This window comes from Euprymna scolopes, chromosome 46, assembly GCF_053919585.1.
Source record: "Euprymna scolopes isolate OS-2025 chromosome 46, ASM5391958v1, whole genome shotgun sequence".
Taxonomy (NCBI): domain Eukaryota; kingdom Metazoa; phylum Mollusca; class Cephalopoda; order Sepiida; family Sepiolidae; genus Euprymna; species Euprymna scolopes.
Window position 1 is genome coordinate 7,497,554 of NC_136527.1, and position 22,159 is coordinate 7,519,712.

Below are 22,159 nucleotides of genomic sequence, written 5' to 3' on the forward strand. Positions count from 1 at the left end.
TCGCAAGCTGACGATATAATCACAGGCTTCTAATTTCGTCACAACCACGTTCAATCTGTGTTTTAGTCGGAGGTCCGATATGATATCCTGTGAAACAGAAGGAAGAAAATTCTACCATAATAATAATTATTTTGAAAGCCATTCTTAACATGGGAAGGTTGGGAGTGTTTATTCTGAAAGCTGATCTTAACATGAAAAATTGTAACATCGTGCATATTCTTATATAATGGTGTACGTATGTGACGAAGGGTTCATCTGAATGTGTGTACATGTTACGAAATGTCTATGGTGGTTCTTCACTAACTGAACCCTAACTTCTGTTGCTGCAGTCTATGATAAATGGTGACTACCATGTAAAAAAATTCACAAAATATCAGCAACAGCAGAGAATGGCTTTTTTTTACATGGTAGTCAACACTTATCAAGGCCCGGAAACCACTCGGGGATAAGGGTTATTGCGTGTACAGTAATCAATGAGATAGTATTGTCGTAATCATTAGTATTGGGGGTTTTTATAGAGTGTCTTACTTAAGGGGGCGGTTTGTCAGGATTTTGTTTATGTTGGACTTGAAGACATCCAAGTTGTAGTCAGGTGGGAAACAGGCAAACGGAAGAGAATTCCACAGACGTGCAGTTCTAAGAAAGAAGCTTTGTTCATGGAATCTACGTTTTGATTTAAGCACAGATAAAGAGTGGGGAAAATTATTGACAGTGGTTTCAGCTAGACAGGTGTTTTTCGTGAAAGATTGGCGAGGTGGCATCAGAGATTGGAGCTCAGACGAGCACTTGCCATGGAAGTAACGATAAAACGAAGACAGACTCGCAGCGTCTCTTCTGTGGGAGAGAGGTTGCAGGGAAGAGAAAAGGGCATCTCCCACTACGAAGTCTATTTTGTACTCTGTCAAGGCAGGATAGGCTGTTTTTAGCAGCTCCTGCCCAGATATGGCAGCAGTATTCCATCCTTGGACGTACCTGGCTTTTATATAGATAGAGAATTGCATCAGTAGTGAGATATGAGTAAAATATATTGCAGCATAATCAAGATAAATCGAAATACTTGATTTTTGGAATATGATATTTTCATTTCGTCATGGGTACATTTCTATATAGAGCATACAGATTTTTCTATATTTTGGGGAATTCTAGACTATAACCACATTTTCATACCTGAGCTCCGCTAATTTCTTTGGATGCAGCAAAAATGACCAAGGGTTCGAGATTCTCACACTCATCTTCCGATTCTGAATCCCGTATGTGAATTGGCTCATTTCTCTAAAAGAAATAAAAAAAAACAAAAAAAACAGAAGAAACTTATTTAAAATATATGAAGAGTGGTATAAATAAAATAATTGGAAAAATAATTACTGTATATATGTATATATATGTCTGGTCACGAATAGGCTCCTATATGGTTGACTATTATAGAAGATGTATCGAGACACAGGAATGGGTATGTTTGATCTGGCAGAACGGTGGTTCATTAAAATTGTGGGGTCTGCGTACGCGCCTGGTCCACAAAGTATGGAAATAAGAAATTAAAAAAAAAAGTTTACAAGTGTTTTTGATATAGATGTACATAAGAATACTTTGATAAGTACGCTTTAACTTAAATAGGGATGGTATAATAAAATTGTGGGGTCTGCGTTCACGTCCGGCCTCCATAGAATGGAAAAAACTGATTACATATAATGATAGAAGATGTATCGAGACACAGGAATGGGTATGTTTGATCTGGCCTCCATAGAATGGAAATAGGCACAAACTTTAATAAAGACTTTTCATATCTATCTGCGTAAATATACTTTGATAATTATGTTTCAGTTTGAAGAAATATGGTATAATAAAATTATGGGGTGTTCGTTCGCACCTGACCTCCATAGAATGGAAATATGTCACAAAGTTTAACAAGAATTTTTTAATATAGATCCACTGAATATTGTGATAAGTGTTTCAGTGTGAACAGGTATGGTATAATAAATGATGGGGTTTATCTATTTTATTTTTACTTTCATCATATTTTGCTTTGGTTTTGATACCCCCAAATTCGAAGCTATCTCTTTACAACCCTTTCTTTTCATAACCTATCATCTATATATCTATAAAAGTGAACGTGTCTGTCTGTCTGTCTGTCTGTCTGTGTACATTTCCCTACGCAATAACTCTGTCAATTTTTAGTCTATAGACTCGAAATTTGAAATACCGGGTACTGAGATTTGGGAAAATCGATGTGACGGGTGTCAGCCAGAAATTTGGCTGTTAAGGGGTCAAATTTCAAGGATTTGACCTTTAAGAACTCTACCAAACTCCTCCGACAATTTTGGGTCTAGACACTTGAAATTCTAGATTTAGGTTCCTTGAACATGGATCTAACTTAATAAAGTGATTTGAGCCCGAAACGATAGGTACAAAATTATCATATATCGGTTGAATAAGACGACCGCTAAACCACAAAACCATTTTTGTTTAGCCGGTATCTTATGAAATATTGTTTTTAAAGATGATTTTTTAACTTTAAGCGTTGTCTTATATGCCAAAATATACAGCAATTTTTTTTATACGGTACATGAATGATTCTGCGCTATGAAACAGGTGCTGTCAAGAATTGTGCAGGTCAACATACTTCAAGAAATAAACAGTAAGATGGTCAACATCTTGAAATTTGGAATATAGAATTTTATTATTTATATATATACTAGTGGAAGGGTTGTAGGGCGCCCAGCATTGCCCAATCATAAAAAAAAATTGTGACAGCAGGAAGGGGGTAAAAAAAAAAAAAAAAAAAAAAAAAACGGGACTCCGGTGTCATCAGTCAGACATAAAACTGAAAGCAAATTTTGTAAGCAAAAAAAATAAAAGAAAAAGAAAAATTAAGAAAATCAAAATTAAAAATAATTCGCCCGTACCCATCCTGCACCCCATTATAACCAATGAATAAAAAAAAAATAACTATAAACACACCAAGCCTCAATAAAGAAAATGATGTCAATTGAAAACATTGCCAGGGCCGCTGCGAAAAGGTGGGCTCTCTCTACCGTTCTAGAAAACTACTGACACCTGAAAGTATCCTGTATCTCTATAAGGCCACCATTCGCCCATGTATGGAGTATTGTTGTCACATCTGGGCTGTGGCATCTGCTACTAGTCTCTCGCTCCTAGACAAGGTTAAAAAAAAGAGTCGCCAATCTGATAGGTCCTGAACTGGCATCTAAGCTTCATCCTTTGTCCCATCGACGAAACGTTGCATCCCTCTGCCTGTTCTACAAGTATTTTAATGGTGAATGCTCTGACGAACTACAGACACTTGTGCCCCCACGACGCAGACACCCTCAACAAACCAGACAGGCAGCTAAATCCCCCCCCACACACACAGTAGAGATCCCTAGATGTAAAAGATCTTTCTACTCCAGTAGTTTCTTCCCCAGAACCGCTAGATTCTGGAATTCCATTCCAGGATCCTGCTTCCCTAACTGTACTGACATGCAGAAGTTCAAGTGCAACGTGAACCGACATCTTGCTGCCCAAATCCCTACATAGTGCCCCAGTAGTTGCTAACCCTGATAGTAGCCCGCTACACCAAAGTGGCAATGTGCCTTGTTTGGGGTGAAAATGTAATTAAAAAAAAAATCGCTCCTGACGACGATCGGATTTACCGGTAGAAAGTGGTTGAGAAAATTATCGCCGAACAACAACTACTGGACGCCATAATATACAACATGCCAGCAAAAAAAAGAAAAAGACAGCTCGGCGAATTGAAAAGATATCTAACAAAATCGGGGGGAAACAAAGAACTCTGTTGTGTTCAATCAGACATGCTTGAATAATGACTTGCTGTCAAATTATACAAACAAAATATATATATATATATATAACTACTTCATTTACTCACACAAATTTAATATACGAAAGTATAGATTTATGCGTAAACTTTAAGTATTTACTTCAAAAGTGCTCAATACGTAGTTCTAAAACAAAAGTGCTCAATACCTAGTTCTAAAAAAGATCCTTTGTTCGATAAAATGCATGCCCATTGGCTGATAGGAGGTGGCGTGGTGGATACTAGAAAGCTGATTGGCTAACTAGAAATCCTCAACATATATAAAAACAAGAAGCAACCACAAAATTCGCGCATAAGCCTGACGAATCCTACAGTGGATAAAACGCAGAATATTCAGTGTAGCTTAATCGCCATATATATTTTATAAATAACTATATATATATATATATATATATTACTGATGGATACAATTCCCAATTCCGATTGAAGAGATTGCAATGAAATTTTCTAAGTCCAAACAAGAGGGGACGTAGGTATAGGTAGATGAGAATCCTATAGGCTAAGGCATCTCAACGTGTATTTAATTGAAAATTTCTAAGTCCAAAACAAGAGGGGACGTAGGTATAGGTTGATGACAATCCTATAGACCAAGGCAAGTCAACGTGTATTCAATTGAAAATTTCTAAGTCCAAACAAGAGGGGATGTAGGTATAGGTTGATGAGAATCCTATAGACCAAGGCAAGTCAACGTGTATTCAATTGAAAATTTCTAAGTCTAAACAACAGGGGATGTCGATATAGGTAGATGAGAATCCTATAGACCAAGGCAAGTCAACGTGTGTTCAATTGAAAATTTCTAAGTCCAAACAACAGGGGATGTAGATATAGGTTGATGAGAATCCTATAAACCAAGGCAAGTCAACGTGTATTCAATTGAAAATTTCTAAGTCAAAACAAGAGGGGATGTAGGTATAGGTTGATGACAATCCTATAAACCAAGGCAAGTCAACGTGTATTCAATTGAAAATTTCTAAGTCTAAACAACAGGGGATGTCGATATAGGTTGATGACAATCCTATTGACCAATGCAAGTCAACGTGTATTCAATTGAAAATTTCTAAGTCCAAACAACAGGGGATGTAGATATAGGTTGATGAGAATCTTATTGACCAAGGCAAGTCAACGTGTATTCAATTGAAAATTTCTAAGTCAAAACAAGAGGGGATGTAGGTATAGGTTGATGACAATCCTATAAACCAAGGCAAGTCAACGTGTATTCAATTGAAAATTTCTAAGTCTAAACAAGAGGGGATGTAGGTATAGGTTGATGAGAATCCTATTGACCAAGACAAGTCAACGTGTATTCAATTGAAAATTTCTAAGTCCAAACAAGAGGGGATGTAGATATAGGTTGATGAGAATCCTATTGACCAATGCAAGTCAACGTGTATTCAATTGAAAATTTCTAAGTCCAAACAACAGGGGATGTAGATATAGGTTGATGAGAATCCTATTGACCAATGCAAGTCAACGTGTATTCAATTGAAAATTTCTAAGTCAAAACAAGAGGGGATGTAGGTATAGGTTGATGACAATCCTATAAACCAAGGCAAGTCAACGTGTATTCAATTGAAAATTTCTAAGTCAAAACAAGAGGGGATGTAGGTATAGGTTGATGACAATCCTATAAACCAAGGCAAGTCAACGTGTATTCAATTGAAAATTTCTAAGTCCAAACAACAGGGGATGTAGATATAGGTAGATGAGAATCCTATTGACCAATGCAAGTCAACGTGTATTCAATTGAAAATTTCTAAGTCTAAACAACAGGGGATGTAGATATAGGTTGATGAGAATCCTATTGACCAATGCAAGTCAACGTGTATTCAATTGAAAATTTCTAAGTCTAAACAACAGGGGATGTAGATATAGGTTGATGAGAATCCTATTGACCAATGCAAGTCAACGTGTATTCAATTGAAAATTTCTAAGTCCAAACAAGAGGGGATGTAGGTATAGGTTGATGAGAATCCTATTGACCAATGCAAGTCAACGTGTATTCAATTGAAAATTTCTAAGTCAAAACAAGAGGGGATGTAGGTATAGGTTGATGACAATCCTATAAACCAAGGCAAGTCAACGTGTATTCAATTGAAAATTTCTAAGTCTAAACAACAGGGGATGTAGATATAGGTAGATGAGAATCCTATTGACCAATGCAAGTCAACGTGTATTCAATTGAAAATTTCTAAGTCTAAACAACAGGGGATGTAGATATAGGTTGATGAGAATCCTATTGACCAATGCAAGTCAACGTGTATTCAATTGAAAATTTCTAAGTCCAAACAAGAGGGGATGTGGATATAGGTAGATGAGAATCCTATTGACCAATGCAAGTCAACGTGTATTCAATTGAAAATTTCTAAGTCCAAACAACAGGGGATGTAGGTATAGGTTGATGAGAATCCTATTGACCAATGCAAGTCAACGTGTATTCAATTGAAAATTTCTAAGTCCAAACAAGAGGGGATGTAGGTATAGGTTGATGACAATCCTATAAACCAAGGCAAGTCAACGTGTATTCAATTGAAAATTTCTAAGTCTAAACAACAGGGGATGTAGATATAGGTTGATGAGAATCCTATTGACCAATGCAAGTCAACGTGTATTCAATTGAAAATTTCTAAGTCCAAACAAGAGGGGATGTGGATATAGGTAGATGAGAATCCTATTGACCAAGACAAGTCAACGTGTATTCAATTGAAAATTTCTAAGTCTAAACAACAGGGGATGTAGATATAGGTTGATGACAATCCTATAGACCAAGGCAAGTCAACGTGTATTCAATTGAAAATTTCTAAGTCCAAACAAGAGGGGATGTAGGTATAGGTTGATGACAATTCTATAGACCGAGGCATATAAGATTGTATTCAATTGAAAATTTCTAAGTCCAAACAAGAGGGAATGTTGGTATAGGTTGATGACAATCCTATAGACCAAGGCAAGTCAACGTGTATTCAATTGAAAATTTCTAAGTCCAAACAAGAGGGGATGTAGATATAGGTTGATGAGAATCCTATAGACCAAGACAAGTCAACGTGTATTAAATTGAAAATTTCTAAGTCCAAACAAGAGGGGATGTGGATATAGGTTGATGAGAATCCTATTGACCAATGCAAGTCAACGTGTATTCAATTGAAAATTTCTAAGTCTAAACAAGAGGGGATGTAGATATAGGTTGATGAGAATCCTATAGACCAAGACAAGTCAACGTGTATTAAATTGAAAATTTCTAAGTCCAAACAAGAGGGGATGTAGATATAGGTTGATGAGAATGCTATAGACCAATGCAAGTCAACGTGTATTCAATTGAAAATTTCTAAGTCCAAACAAGAGGGGATGTAGGTATAGGTTGATGACAATTCTATAGACCGAGGCATATAAGATTGTATTCAATTGAAAATTTCTAAGTCCAAACAAGAGGGGATGTTGGTATAGGTTGATGACAATCCTATAGACCAAGGCAAGTCAACGTGTATTCAATTGAAAATTTCTAAGTCTAAACAAGAGGGGATGTAGGTATAGGTTGATGACAATCCTATAGACCAAGGCAAGTCAACGTGTATTCAATTGAAAATTTCTAAGTCCAAACAAGAGGGGATGTAGATATAGGTTGATGACAATCCTATAGACCAAGGCAAGTCAACGTGTATTCAATTGAAAATTTCTAAGTCCAAACAAGAGGGGATGTAGGTATAGGTTGATGACAATTCTATAGACCGAGGCATATAAGATTGTATTCAATTGAAAATTTCTAAGTCCAAACAAGAGGGGATGTAGGTATAGGTTGATGACAATCCTATAGACCAAGGCAAGTCAACGTGTATTCAATTGAAAATTTCTAAGTCCAAACAAGAGGGGATGTAGATATAGGTTGATGACAATCCTATAGACCAAGGCAAGTCAACGTGTATTCAATTGAAAATTTCTAAGTCCAAACAAGAGGGGATGTAGGTATAGGTTGATGACAATTCTATAGACCGAGGCATATAAGATTGTATTCAATTGAAAATTTCTAAGTCCAAACAAGAGGGGATGTTGGTATAGGTTGATGACAATCCTATAGACCAAGGCAAGTCAACGTATATTCAATTGAAAATTTCTAAGTCCAAACAAGAGGGGATGTAGGTATAGGTTGATGACAATTCTATAGACCGAGGCATATAAGATTGTATTCAATTGAAAATTTCTAAGTCCAAACAAGAGGGGATGTTGGTATAGGTTGATGACAATCCTATAGACCAAGGCAAGTCAACGTATATTCAATTGAAAATTTCTAAGTCCAAACAAGAGGGGATGTTGGTATAGGTTGATGACAATCCTATAGACCAAGGCAAGTCAACGTGTATTCAATTGAAAATTTCTAAGTCAAAACAAGAGGGGATGTAGGTATAGGTTGATGACAATCCTATAAACCAAGGCAAGTCAACGTGTATTCAATTGAAAATTTCTAAGTCCAAACAAGAGGGGATGTAGGTATAGGTTGATGACAATCCTATAAACCAAGGCAAGTCAACGTGTATTCAATTGAAAATTTCTAAGTCCAAACAAGAGGGGATGTAGATATAGGTTGATGACAATCCTATAGACCAAGGCAAGTCAACGTGTGTTCAATTGAAAATTTCTAAGTCCAAACAAGAGGGGATGTTGGTATAGGTTGATGAGAATCCTATTGACCAAGGCAAGTCAACGTGTATTCAATTGAAAATTTCTAAGTCCAAACAAGAGGGGATGTTGGTATAGGTTGATGACAATCCTATAGACCAAGGCAAGTCAACGTATATTCAATTGAAAATTTCTAAGTCCAAACAAGAGGGGATGTAGGTATAGGTTGATGACAATCCTATAAACCAAGGCAAGTCAACGTGTATTCAATTGAAAATTTCTAAGTCCAAACAAGAGGGGATGTTGGTATAGGTTGATGAGAATCCTATTGACCAAGGCAAGTCAACGTGTATTCAATTGAAAATTTCTAAGTCCAAACAAGAGGGGATGTTGGTATAGGTTGATGACAATCCTATAGACCAAGGCAAGTCAACGTATATTCAATTGAAAATTTCTAAGTCCAAACAAGAGGGGATGTTGGTATAGGTTGATGACAATCCTATAGACCAAGGCAAGTCAACGTGTATTCAATTGAAAATTTCTAAGTCAAAACAAGAGGGGATGTAGGTATAGGTTGATGACAATCCTATAAACCAAGGCAAGTCAACGTGTATTCAATTGAAAATTTCTAAGTCCAAACAAGAGGGGATGTAGGTATAGGTTGATGACAATCCTATAAACCAAGGCAAGTCAACGTGTATTCAATTGAAAATTTCTAAGTCCAAACAAGAGGGGATGTAGGTATAGGTTGATGACAATCCTATAAACCAAGGCAAGTCAACGTGTATTCAATTGAAAATTTCTAAGTCCAAACAAGAGGGGATGTAGATATAGGTTGATGACAATCCTATAGACCAAGGCAAGTCAACGTGTGTTCAATTGAAAATTTCTAAGTCCAAACAAGAGGGGATGTAGGTATAGGTTGATGACAATCCTATAAACCAAGGCAAGTCAACGTGTATTCAATTGAAAATTTCTAAGTCCAAACAAGAGGGGATGTAGGTATAGGTTGATGACAATTCTATAGACCGAGGCATATAAGATTGTATTCAATTGAAAATTTCTAAGTCCAAACAAGAGGGGATGTAGGTATAGGTTGATGACAATCCTATAGACCAAGGCAAGTCAACGTGTGTTCAATTGAAAATTTCTAAGTCCAAACAAGAGGGGATGTAGGTATAGGTTGATGACAATTCTATAGACCGAGGCATATAAGATTGTATTCAATTGAAAATTTCTAAGTCCAAACAAGAGGGGACGTAGGTATAGGTTGATGACAATCCTATAGACCAATGCAAGTCAACGTGTATTCAATTGAAAATTTCTAAGTCCAAACAAGAGGGGATGTAGGTATAGGTTGATGAGAATCCTATTGACCAAGGCAAGTCAACGTGTATTCAATTGAAAATTTCTAAGTCCAAACAAGAGGGGATGTAGGTATAGGTTGATGACAATTCTATAGACCGAGGCATCTAAGATTGTATTCAATTGAAAATTTCTAAGTCCAAACAAGAGGGGATGTAGGTATAGGTTGATGACAATCCTATAAACCAAGGCAAGTCAACGTGTATTCAATTGAAAATTTCTAAGTCCAAACAAGAGGGGATGTAGGTATAGGTTGATGACAATCCTATAAACCAAGGCAAGTCAACGTGTATTCAATTGAAAATTTCTAAGTCCAAACAAGAGGGGATGTAGGTATAGGTTGATGACAATCCTATAAACCAAGGCAAGTCAACGTGTATTCAATTGAAAATTTCTAAGTCCAAACAAGAGGGGATGTAGGTATAGGTTGATGACAATCCTATAAACCAAGGCAAGTCAACGTGTATTCAATTGAAAATTTCTAAGTCCAAACAAGAGGGGATGTAGGTATAGGTTGATGACAATCCTATAAACCAAGGCAAGTCAACGTGTATTCAATTGAAAATTTCTAAGTCCAAACAAGAGGGGATGTAGGTATAGGTTGATGACAATCCTATAAACCAAGGCAAGTCAACGTGTATTCAATTGAAAATTTCTAAGTCCGAACAAGAGGGGATGTAGGTATAGGTTGATGACAATCCTATAAACCAAGGCAAGTCAACGTGTATTCAATTGAAAATTTCTAAGTCCAAACAAGAGGGGATGTAGGTATAGGTTGATGACAATTCTATAGACCGAGGCATATAAGATTGTATTCAATTGAAAATTTCTAAGTCCAAACAAGAGGGGATGTAGGTATAGGTTGATGACAATTCTATAGACCGAGGCATATAAGATTGTATTCAATTGAAAATTTCTAAGTCCAAACAAGAGGGGATGTAGGTATAGGTTGATGACAATCCTATAGACCGAGGCATATAAGATTGTATTCAATTGAAAATTTCTAAGTCCAAACAAGAGGGGATGTAGGTATAGGTTGATGACAATTCTATAGACCGAGGCATATAAGATTGTATTCAATTGAAAATTTCTAAGTCCAAACAAGAGGGGATGTAGGTATAGGTTGATGACAATCCTATAGACCGAGGCATATAAGATTGTATTCAATTGAAAATTTCTAAGTCCAAACAAGAGGGGATGTAGGTATAGGTTGATGACAATTCTATAGACCGAGGCATATAAGATTGTATTCAATTGAAAATTTCTAAGTCCAAACAAGAGGGGATGTAGGTATAGGTTGATGACAATCCTATAAACCAAGGCAAGTCAACGTGTATTCAATTGAAAATTTCTAAGTCCAAACAAGAGGGGATGTAGGTATAGGTTGATGACAATCCTATAAACCAAGGCAAGTCAACGTGTATTCAATTGAAAATTTCTAAGTCCAAACAAGAGGGGATGTTGGTATAGGTTGATGAGAATCCTATTGACCAAGGCAAGTCAACGTGTATTCAATTGAAAATTTCTAAGTCCAAACAAGAGGGGATGTAGGTATAGGTTGATGACAATCCTATAAACCAAGGCAAGTCAACGTGTATTCAATTGAAAATTTCTAAGTCCAAACAAGAGGGGATGTAGGTATAGGTTGATGACAATCCTATAAACCAAGGCAAGTCAACGTGTATTCAATTGAAAATTTCTAAGTCCAAACAAGAGGGGATGTAGGTATAGGTTGATGACAATTCTATAGACCGAGGCATATAAGATTGTATTCAATTGAAAATTTCTAAGTCCAAACAAGAGGGGATGTAGGTATAGGTTGATGACAATCCTATAAACCAAGGCAAGTCAACGTGTATTCAATTGAAAATTTCTAAGTCCAAACAAGAGGGGATGTAGGTATAGGTTGATGACAATCCTATAAACCAAGGCAAGTCAACGTGTATTCAATTGAAAATTTCTAAGTCCAAACAAGAGGGGATGTTGGTATAGGTTGATGAGAATCCTATTGACCAAGGCAAGTCAACGTGTATTCAATTGAAAATTTCTAAGTCCAAACAAGAGGGGATGTAGGTATAGGTTGATGACAATCCTATAAACCAAGGCAAGTCAACGTGTATTCAATTGAAAATTTCTAAGTCAAAACAAGAGGGGATGTAGGTATAGGTTGATGACAATTCTATAGACCGAGGCATATAAGATTGTATTCAATTGAAAATTTCTAAGTCCAAACAAGAGGGGATGTAGGTATAGGTTGATGACAATTCTATAGACCGAGGCATATAAGATTGTATTCAATTGAAAATTTCTAAGTCCAAACAAGAGGGGATGTAGGTATAGGTTGATGACAATCCTATAGACCAAGGCAAGTCAACGTGTATTCAATTGAAAATTTCTAAGTCCAAAAAAGAGGGGATGTAGGTATAGGTTGATGACAATTCTATAGACCAAGGCATATAAGATTGTATTCAATTGAAAATTTCTAAGTCCAAACAAGAGGGGATGTAGGTATAGGTTGATGACAATCCTATAGACCAAGGCATATAAGATTGTATTCAATTGAAAATTTCTAAGTCCAAACAAGAGGGGATGTAGGTATAGGTTGATGACAATCCTATAGACCGAGGCATCTAAGATTGTATTCAATTGAAAATTTCTAAGTCCAAACAAGAGGGGATGTAGGTATAGGTAGATTAGAATCCTATAGACCAAGGCAAGTCAACGTGTATTCAATTGAAAATTTCTAAGTCCAAACAAGAGGGGATGTAGGTATAGGTAGATTAGAATCCTATAGACAAAGGCAAGTAAACGTGTATTCAATTGAAAATTTCTAAGTCCAAACAAGAGGGGATGTAGGTAAAAGTTTGATGACAATCCTATAGACCAAGGCAAGTCAACGTGTATTCAATTGAAAATTTCTAAGTCCAAACAAGAGGGGATGTAGGTATAGGTAGATTAGAATCCTATAGACCAAGGCATCTCAGATAGACTAACACATGTCAGCTTGTATTCAAATGAAAATTTATAAGTTTAAAACAGTGTAAGTAAGTGTCTGGAAGTGCCCGATCGACGCCTACTGCCATGTTGGGTGCATGTAGGCGTAGCAAAATGCCTTCTAATCTGCTAGGCACATCGGGACTTAGTTTTTTTTCTGTTCTTTCTCTGCACCGTGTAGGTTTGCGTCTGGAAGTGCCTCGTTGAGGGCTACTGTTACCTTGACATATCAACGTGTATTCAAGTTAAAACTTTTAACTTTAAAACGGGAGTTAGGTACCGGTAAATGAGAAGCTTATTAAGCTAGACATGTTGAAATTTATAAGTTCGGACATAGGGGATGGCAAGACGGGGAATAGGGATAAAGAATAAGAAAAGAGAGATAGACAGATCTAGATAAATACAGAGGTATAAAGAGAGACGGGCAAGGGAGATAAATTTCATGATTCAACTTATATGCTAATAAGAAATAGTTGGTGTATCAGAAACACAAGCATTGTTTTTACTGGTTAATTTTACATCAGAATACACTTTTAGATTTTATGTAGATTTTTTTCTATAGGAAACATGCAAATAGCACACATAACATCTAGACATATAAATATATACATAAAACAATTATAGTTATGAGATATATCTGAACTAATACAAAAAGACAATAATGATGAATATCATCACTTACCTTGGAAAATTATCCAGGCTGTATGCCTACTCACATTCCATCAAACACCAGAAAATCATGATCCATTGCTTGGTTGATTTTTTTTAATTTTTTTAATTTTTTATTTTTTCATACACATTTGTAATTGTGTCTTGCTTTATCAAGTATTTTTGTAATTAATCTGTGGTGTTGGGAGAATCAATTTTGCTTAACATTTTTTTATATATATTTTTTCAGTTTACAGAGTCATTGCAGTACAAAGTCTGACACTGTAATTGCTTGAAAAGTATTGCATTGGGAAGGATTCTTTTTCTTTTTTTGAGGTGTGTGGGAATTTCAGTAGGAGAAGTTTCTACTGATTTCAGATTCCAAGTTGTATTTTATTGTTTGTGCATTCTTTTATAAAGTTCTTACAGATGTTTTTGTGTTATGAAAGTGAAAATGAATGACTTGCAAAGACATTTACATTTTTGCATTCTTTTTTAATTCTTCACCTTTTTTGTTTTAATGTCCCAAGAGTGAACCAAGACAGATGAGTCTTATTCAGCATAGTGGAAAAAAACAGGTTAACTTTGGTTGTCCTCAATGGATTTGTCCAGAGTATAATATGTCCAAGTTATTGCCCGAATAAAGTGAGAACCATACCCCAAAACTAATGCAGAACTCTTATGTTATTGCACAGCTAAAAGAGTTAACTTGTCTAGGATAAGTGCCATATAAATGTGCAGAAGTCACTATATAGCTCTATTTATTAACTGATATGAACTTAAATTGCTGAACATGACTCAAAAATTTTCTACAGAGCTCTACTTAGAGACGAGCACTCTCAAAGAAAATTTGTCTAACATAATTTTGAAATATATTCTTTAAAGTTACCATAGAGCTCTCAAATATATTAGGTACTCAAATAGGAAACTTGTTTCAAATACTTGTGTTATATATATATACTTAGAGACATAGAGCACTAAAGACATTTATTAAGATTTTTACTTAATAATTAGACTTTAAATAGTGCTCAAGACAGAGCTGATATTATAAAACGTTTATTTTATTACAGGCTAAATAAACATTAAGATTTAACCAAAGTTATATAAGAGTGCTCAATAAGACACAGAGCAATAAAGACATTTTATTTAGATTTTTACTTAATAATTACACTTTAAATAAGTGCTCAACACTAGACAGAGCTGATATTATAAAACGTTTATTTTATTACAGGCTGAATAAGCATTAAGATTTAACTGGAGTTATATAAGAGTGCTCAATGAGACACAGAGCAATAAAGACATTTTATTTAGATTTTTACTTAATAATTACACTTTAAATAAGTGCTCAACACTAGACAGAGCTGATATTATAAAACGTTTATTTTATTACAGGCTAAATAAACATTAAGATTTAACCAAAGTTATATAAGAGTGCTCAATAAGACACTGAGCAATAAAGACATTTTATTTAGATTTTTACTTAATAATTACACTTAAATAAGTGCTCAACACTAGACAGAGCTGATATTATAAAACGTTTATTTTATCACAGGCTGAATAAGCATTAAGATTTAACTGGAGTTATATAAGAGTGCTCAATGAGACACAGAGCAATAAAGACATTTTATTTTGATTTTTACTTAATAATTACACTTTAAATAAGTGCTCAACACTAGACAGAGCTGATATTATAAAACGTTTATTTTATTACAGGCTAAATAAACATTTAGATTTAACCAAAGTTATATAAGAGTGCTCAATAAGACACAGAGCAATAAAGACATTTTATTTAGATTTTTACTTAATAATTACACTTAAATAAGTGCTCAACACTAGACAGAGCTGATATTATAAAACGTTTATTTTATCAAAGGCTGAATAAGCATTAAGATTTAACTGGAGTTATATAAGAGTGCTCAATGAGACACAGAGCAATAAAGACATTTTATTTTGATTTTTACTTAATAATTACACTTTAAATAAGTGCTCAACACTAGACAGAGCTGATATTATAAAACGTTTATTTTATTACAGGCTAAATAAACATTTAGATTTAACCAAAGTTATATAAGAGTGCTCAATAAGACACAGAGCAATAAAGACATTTTATTTAGATTTTTACTTAATAATTACACTTTAAATAAGTGCTCAACACTAGACAGAGCTGATATTATAAAACGTTTATTTTATTACAGGCTAAATAAACATTAGGATTTAACCAAAGTTATATAAGAGTGCTCAATAAGACACAGAGCAATAAAGACATTTTATTTAGATTTTTACTTAATAATTACACTTAAATAAGTGCTCAACACTAGACAGAGCTGATATTATAAAACGTTTATTTTATTACAGGCTGAATAAACATTAAGATTTAACTAGAGTTATATAAGAGTGCTCAATGAGACACAGAGCAATAAAGACATTTTATTTAGATTTTTACTTAATAATTACACTTTAAATAAGTGCTCAACACTAGACAGAGCTGATATTATAAAACGTTTATTTTATTACAGGCTAAATAAACATTTAGATTTAACCAAAGTTATATAAGAGTGCTCAATAAGACACAGAGCAATAAAGACATTTTATTTAGATTTTTACTTAATAATTACACTTAAATAAGTGCTCAACACTAGACAGAGCTGATATTATAAAACGTTTATTTTATCAAAGGCTGAATAAGCATTAAGATTTAACTGGAGTTATATAAGAGTGCTCAATGAGACACAGAGCAATAAAGACATTTTATTTTGATTTTTACTTAATAATTACACTTTAAATAAGTGCTCAACACTAGACAGAGCTGATATTATAAAACGTTTATTTTATTACAGGCTAAATAAACATTTAGATTTAACCAAAGTTATATAAGAGTGCTCAATAAGACACAGAGCAATAAAGACATTTTATTTAGATTTTTACTTAATAATTACACTTTAAATAAGTGCTCAACACTAGACAGAGCTGATATTATAAAACGTTTATTTTATTACAGGCTAAATAAACATTAGGATTTAACCAAAGTTATATAAGAGTGCTCAATAAGATACAGAGCAATAAAGACATTTTATTTAGATTTTTACTTAATAATTACACTTTAAATAAGTGCTCAACACTAGACAGAGCTGATATTATAAAACGTTTATTTTATTACAGGCTAAATAAACATTAGGATTTAACCAAAGTTATATAAGAGTGCTCAATAAGACACAGAGCAATAAAGACATTTTATTTAGATTTTTACTTAATAATTACACTTTAAATAAGTGCTCAACACATGACAGAGCTGATATTATAAAACGTTTATTTTATTACAGGCTAAATAAACATTGATTTAACCAAAGTTATATAAGAGTGCTCAATAAGACACAGAGCAATAAAGACATTTTATTTAGATTTTTCACTTAATAATTACACTTTAAATAAGTGCTCAACACATGACAGAGCTGATATTATAAAACGTTTATTTTATTACAGGCTGAATAAACATTAAGATTTAACTAGAGTTATATAAGAGTGCTCAATGAGACACAGAGCAATAAAGACATTTTATTTAGATTTTTACTTAATAATTACACTTTAAATAAGTGCTCAACACATGACAGAGCTGATATTATAAAACGTTTATTTTATTAAAGGCTAAATAAACATTAAGATTTAACCAAAGTTATATAAGAGTGCTCAATGAGACACAGAGCAATAAAGACATTTTATTTAGATTTTTACTTAATAATTACACTTTAAATAAGTGCTCAACACTAGACAGAGCTGATATTATAAAACGTTTATTTTATTACAGGCTAAATAAACATTAAGATTTAACCAAAGTTATATAAGAGTGCTCAATAAGACACAGAGCAATAAAGACATTTTATTTAGATTTTTACTTAATAATTACACTTTAAATAAGTGCTCAACACTAGACAGAGCTGATATTATAAAACGTTTATTTTATTACCGGCTGATTAAGCATTAAGATTTAACTGGAGTTATATAAGAGTGCTCAATGAGACACAGAGCAATAAAGACATTTTATTTTGATTTTTACTTAATAATTACACTTTAAATAAGTGCTCAACACTAGACAGAGCTGATATTATAAAACGTTTATTTTATTACAGGCTAAATAAACATTTAGATTTAACCAAAGTTATATAAGAGTGCTCAATAAGACACAGAGCAATAAAGACATTTTATTTAGATTTTTACTTAATAATTACACTTTAAATAAGTGCTCAACACTAGACAGAGCTGATATTATAAAACGTTTATTTTATCACAGGCTGAATAAGCATTAAGATTTAACTGGAGTTATATAAGAGTGCTCAATGAGACACAGAGAAATAAAGACATTTTATTTAGATTTTTACTTAATAATTACACTTTAAAAAAGTGCTCAACACTAGACAGAGCTGATATTATAAAACGTTTATTTTATTACAGGCTGAATAAACATTAAGATTTAACTAGAGTTATAGAAGGGTGCTCAATGAGACACAGAGCAATAAAGACATTTTATTTAGATTTTTACTTAATAATTACACTTTAAATAAGTGCTCAACACTAGACAGAGCTGATATTATAAAACGTTTATTTTTTTACAGGCTAAATAAACATTTAGATTTAACCAAAGTTATATAAGAGTGCTCAATAAGACACAGAGCAATAAAGACATTTTATTTAGATTTTTACTTAATAATTACACTTTAAATAAGTGCTCAACACATGACAGAGCTGATATTATAAAACGTTTATTTTATTAAAGGCTAAATAAACATTAAGATTTAACCAAAGTTATATAAGAGTGCTCAATAAGACACAGAGCAATAAAGACATTTTATTTAGATTTTTACTTAATAATTACACTTTAAATAAGTGCTCAACACTAGACAGAGCTGATATTATAAAACGTTTATTTTATTACAGGCTGAATAAACATTAAGATTTAACTAGAGTTATATAAGAGTGCTCAATGAGACACAGAGCAATAAAAACATTTTATTTAGATTTTTACTTAATAATTACACTTTAAATAAGTGCTCAACACTAGACAGAGCTGATATTATAAAACGTTTATTTTATTACAGGCTAAATAAACATTAAGATTTAACCAAAGTTATATAAGAGTGCTCAATGAGACACAGAGCAATAAAGACATTTTATTTAGATTTTTACTTAATAATTACACTTTAAATAAGTGCTCAACACTAGACAGAGCTGATATTATAAAACGTTTGTTTTATTACAGGCTAAACAAACATTTAGATTTAACCAAAGTTATATAAGAGTGCTCAATAAGACACAGAGCAATAAAGACATTTTATTTAGATTTTTACTTAATAATTACACTTTAAATAAGTGCTCAACACTAGACAGAGCTGATATTATAAAACGTTTATTTTATTACAGGCTGAATAAACATTAAGATTTAACTAGAGTTATATAAGAGTGCTCAATGAGACACAGAGCAATAAAGACATTTTATTTAGATTTTTACTTAATAATTACACTTTAAATAAGTGCTCAACACTAGACAGAGCTGATATTATAAAACGTTTATTTTATTACCGGCTGATTAAGCATTAAGATTAAACTGGAGTTATATAAGAGTGCTCAATGAGACACAGAGCAATAAAGACATTTTATTTAGATTTTTACTTAATAATTACACTTTAAATAAGTGCTCAACACTAGACAGAGCTGATATTATAAAACGTTTATTTTAGTACTGGCTAAATAAACATTTAGATTTAACCAAAGTTATATAAGAGTGCTCAATAAGACACAGAGCAATAAAGACATTTTATTTAGATTTTTACTTAATAATTACACTTTAAATAAGTGCTCAACACTAGACAGAGCTGATATTATAAAACGTTTATTTTATCACAGGCTGAATAAGCATTAAGATTTAACTGGAGTTATATAAGAGTGCTCAATGAGACACAGAGAAATAAAGACATTTTATTTAGATTTTTACTTAATAATTACACTTTAAAAAAGTGCTCAACACTAGACAGAGCTGATATTATAAAACGTTTATTTTATTACAGGCTGAATAAACATTAAGATTTAACTAGAGTTATAGAAGGGTGCTCAATGAGACACAGAGCAATAAAGACATTTTATTTAGATTTTTACTTAATAATTACACTTTAAATAAGTGCTCAACACTAGACAGAGCTGATATTATAAAACGTTTATTTTTTTACAGGCTAAATAAACATTTAGATTTAACCAAAGTTATATAAGAGTGCTCAATAAGACACAGAGCAATAAAGACATTTTATTTAGATTTTTACTTAATAATTACACTTTAAATAAGTGCTCAACACATGACAGAGCTGATATTATAAAACGTTTATTTTATTAAAGGCTAAATAAACATTAAGATTTAACCAAAGTTATATAAGAGTGCTCAATAAGACACAGAGCAATAAAGACATTTTATTGAGATTTTTACTTAATAATTACACTTTAAATAAGTGCTCAACACTAGACAGAGCTGATATTATAAAACGTTTATTTTATTACAGGCTGAATAAACATTAAGATTTAACTAGAGTTATATAAGAGTGCTCAATGAGACACAGAGCAATAAAGACATTTTATTTAGATTTTTACTTAATAATTACACTTTAAATAAGTGCTCAACACTAGACAGAGCTGATATTATAAAACGTTTATTTTATTACAGGCTAAATAAACATTAAGATTTAACCAAAGTTATATAAGAGTGCTCAATGAGACACAGAGCAATAAAGACATTTTATTTAGATTTTTACTTAATAATTACACTTTAAATAAGTGCTCAACACTAGACAGAGCTGATATTATAAAACGTTTATTTTATTACAGGCTAAATAAACATTAAGATTTAACCAAAGTTATATAAGAGTGCTCAATAAGACACAGAGCAATAAAGACATTTTATTTAGATTTTTACTTAATAATTACACTTTAAATAAGTGCTCAACACATGACAGAGCTGATATTATAAAACGTTTATTTTATTACAGGCTAAATAAACATTAAGATTTAACCAAAGTTATATAAGAGTGCTCAATACGACACAGAGCAATAAAGACATTTTATTTAGATTTTTACTTAATAATTACACTTTAAATAAGTGCTCAACACTAGACAGAGCTGATATTATAAAACGTTTATTTTATTACAGGCTAAATAAACATTAAGATTTAACCAAAGTTATATAAGAGTGCTCAATAAGACACAGAGCAATAAAGACATTTTATTTAGATTTTTCACTTAATAATTACACTTTAAATAAGTGCTCAACACATGACAGAGCTGATATTATAAAACGTTTATTTTATTACAGGCTAAATAAACATTAAGATGTAACCAAAGTTATATAAGAGTGCTCAATAAGACACAGAGCAATAAAGACATTTTATTTAAATTTTTACTTAATAATTACACTTTAAATAAGTGCTCAACACTAGACAGAGCTGATATTATAAAACGTTTATTTTATTACAGGCTAAATAAACATTAAGATTTAACCAAAGTTATATAAGAGTGCTCAATGAGACACAGAGAAATAAAGACATTTTATTTAGATTTTTACTTAATAATTACACTTTAAAAAAGTGCTCAACACTAGACAGAGCTGATATTATAAAACGTTTATTTTATTACAGGCTGAATAAACATTAAGATTTAACTAGAGTTATAGAAGGGTGCTCAATGAGACACAGAGCAATAAAGACATTTTATTTAGATTTTTACTTAATAATTACACTTTAAATAAGTGCTCAACACTAGACAGAGCTGATATTATAAAACGTTTATTTTATTACAGGCTAAATAAACATTAAGATTTAACCAAAGTTATATAAGAGTGCTCAATGAGACACAGAGCAATAAAGACATTTTATTTAGATTTTTACTTAATAATTACACTTTAAATAAGTGCTCAACACTAGACAGAGCTGATATTATTAAACGTTTATTTTATTACAGGCTGAATAAACATTAAGATTTAACTAGAGTTATATAAGAGTGCTCAATGAGACACAGAGCAATAAAGACATTTTATTTTGATTTTTACTTAATAATTACACTTTAAATAAGTTCTCAACACTAGACAGAGCTGATATTATAAAACGTTTATTTTATTACAGGCTAACTAAACATTAGGATTTAACCAAAGTTATATAAGAGTGCTCAATAAGATACAGAGCAATAAAGACATTTTATTTAGATTTTTACTTAATAATTACACTTTAAATAAGTGCTCAACACTAGACAGAGGTGATATTATAAAACGTTTATTTTATTACAGGCTAAATAAACATTAGGATTTAACCAAAGTTATATAAGAGTGCTCAATGAGACACAGAGCAATAAAGACATTTTATTTAGATTTTTACTTAATAATTACACTTTAAATAAGTGCTCAACACTAGACAGAGCTGATATTATAAAACGTTTATGTTATTACAGGCTAAATAAACATTTAGATTAAACCATAGTTATATAAGAGTGCTCAATAAGACACAGAGCAATAAAGACATTTTATTTAAATTTTTACTTAATAATTACACTTTAAATAAGTGCTCAACACTAGACAGAGCTGATATTATAAAACGTTTATTTTATTACAGGCTGAATAAACATTAAGATTTAACTAGAGTTATATAAGAGTGCTCAATGAGACACAGAGCAATAAAGACATTTTATTTA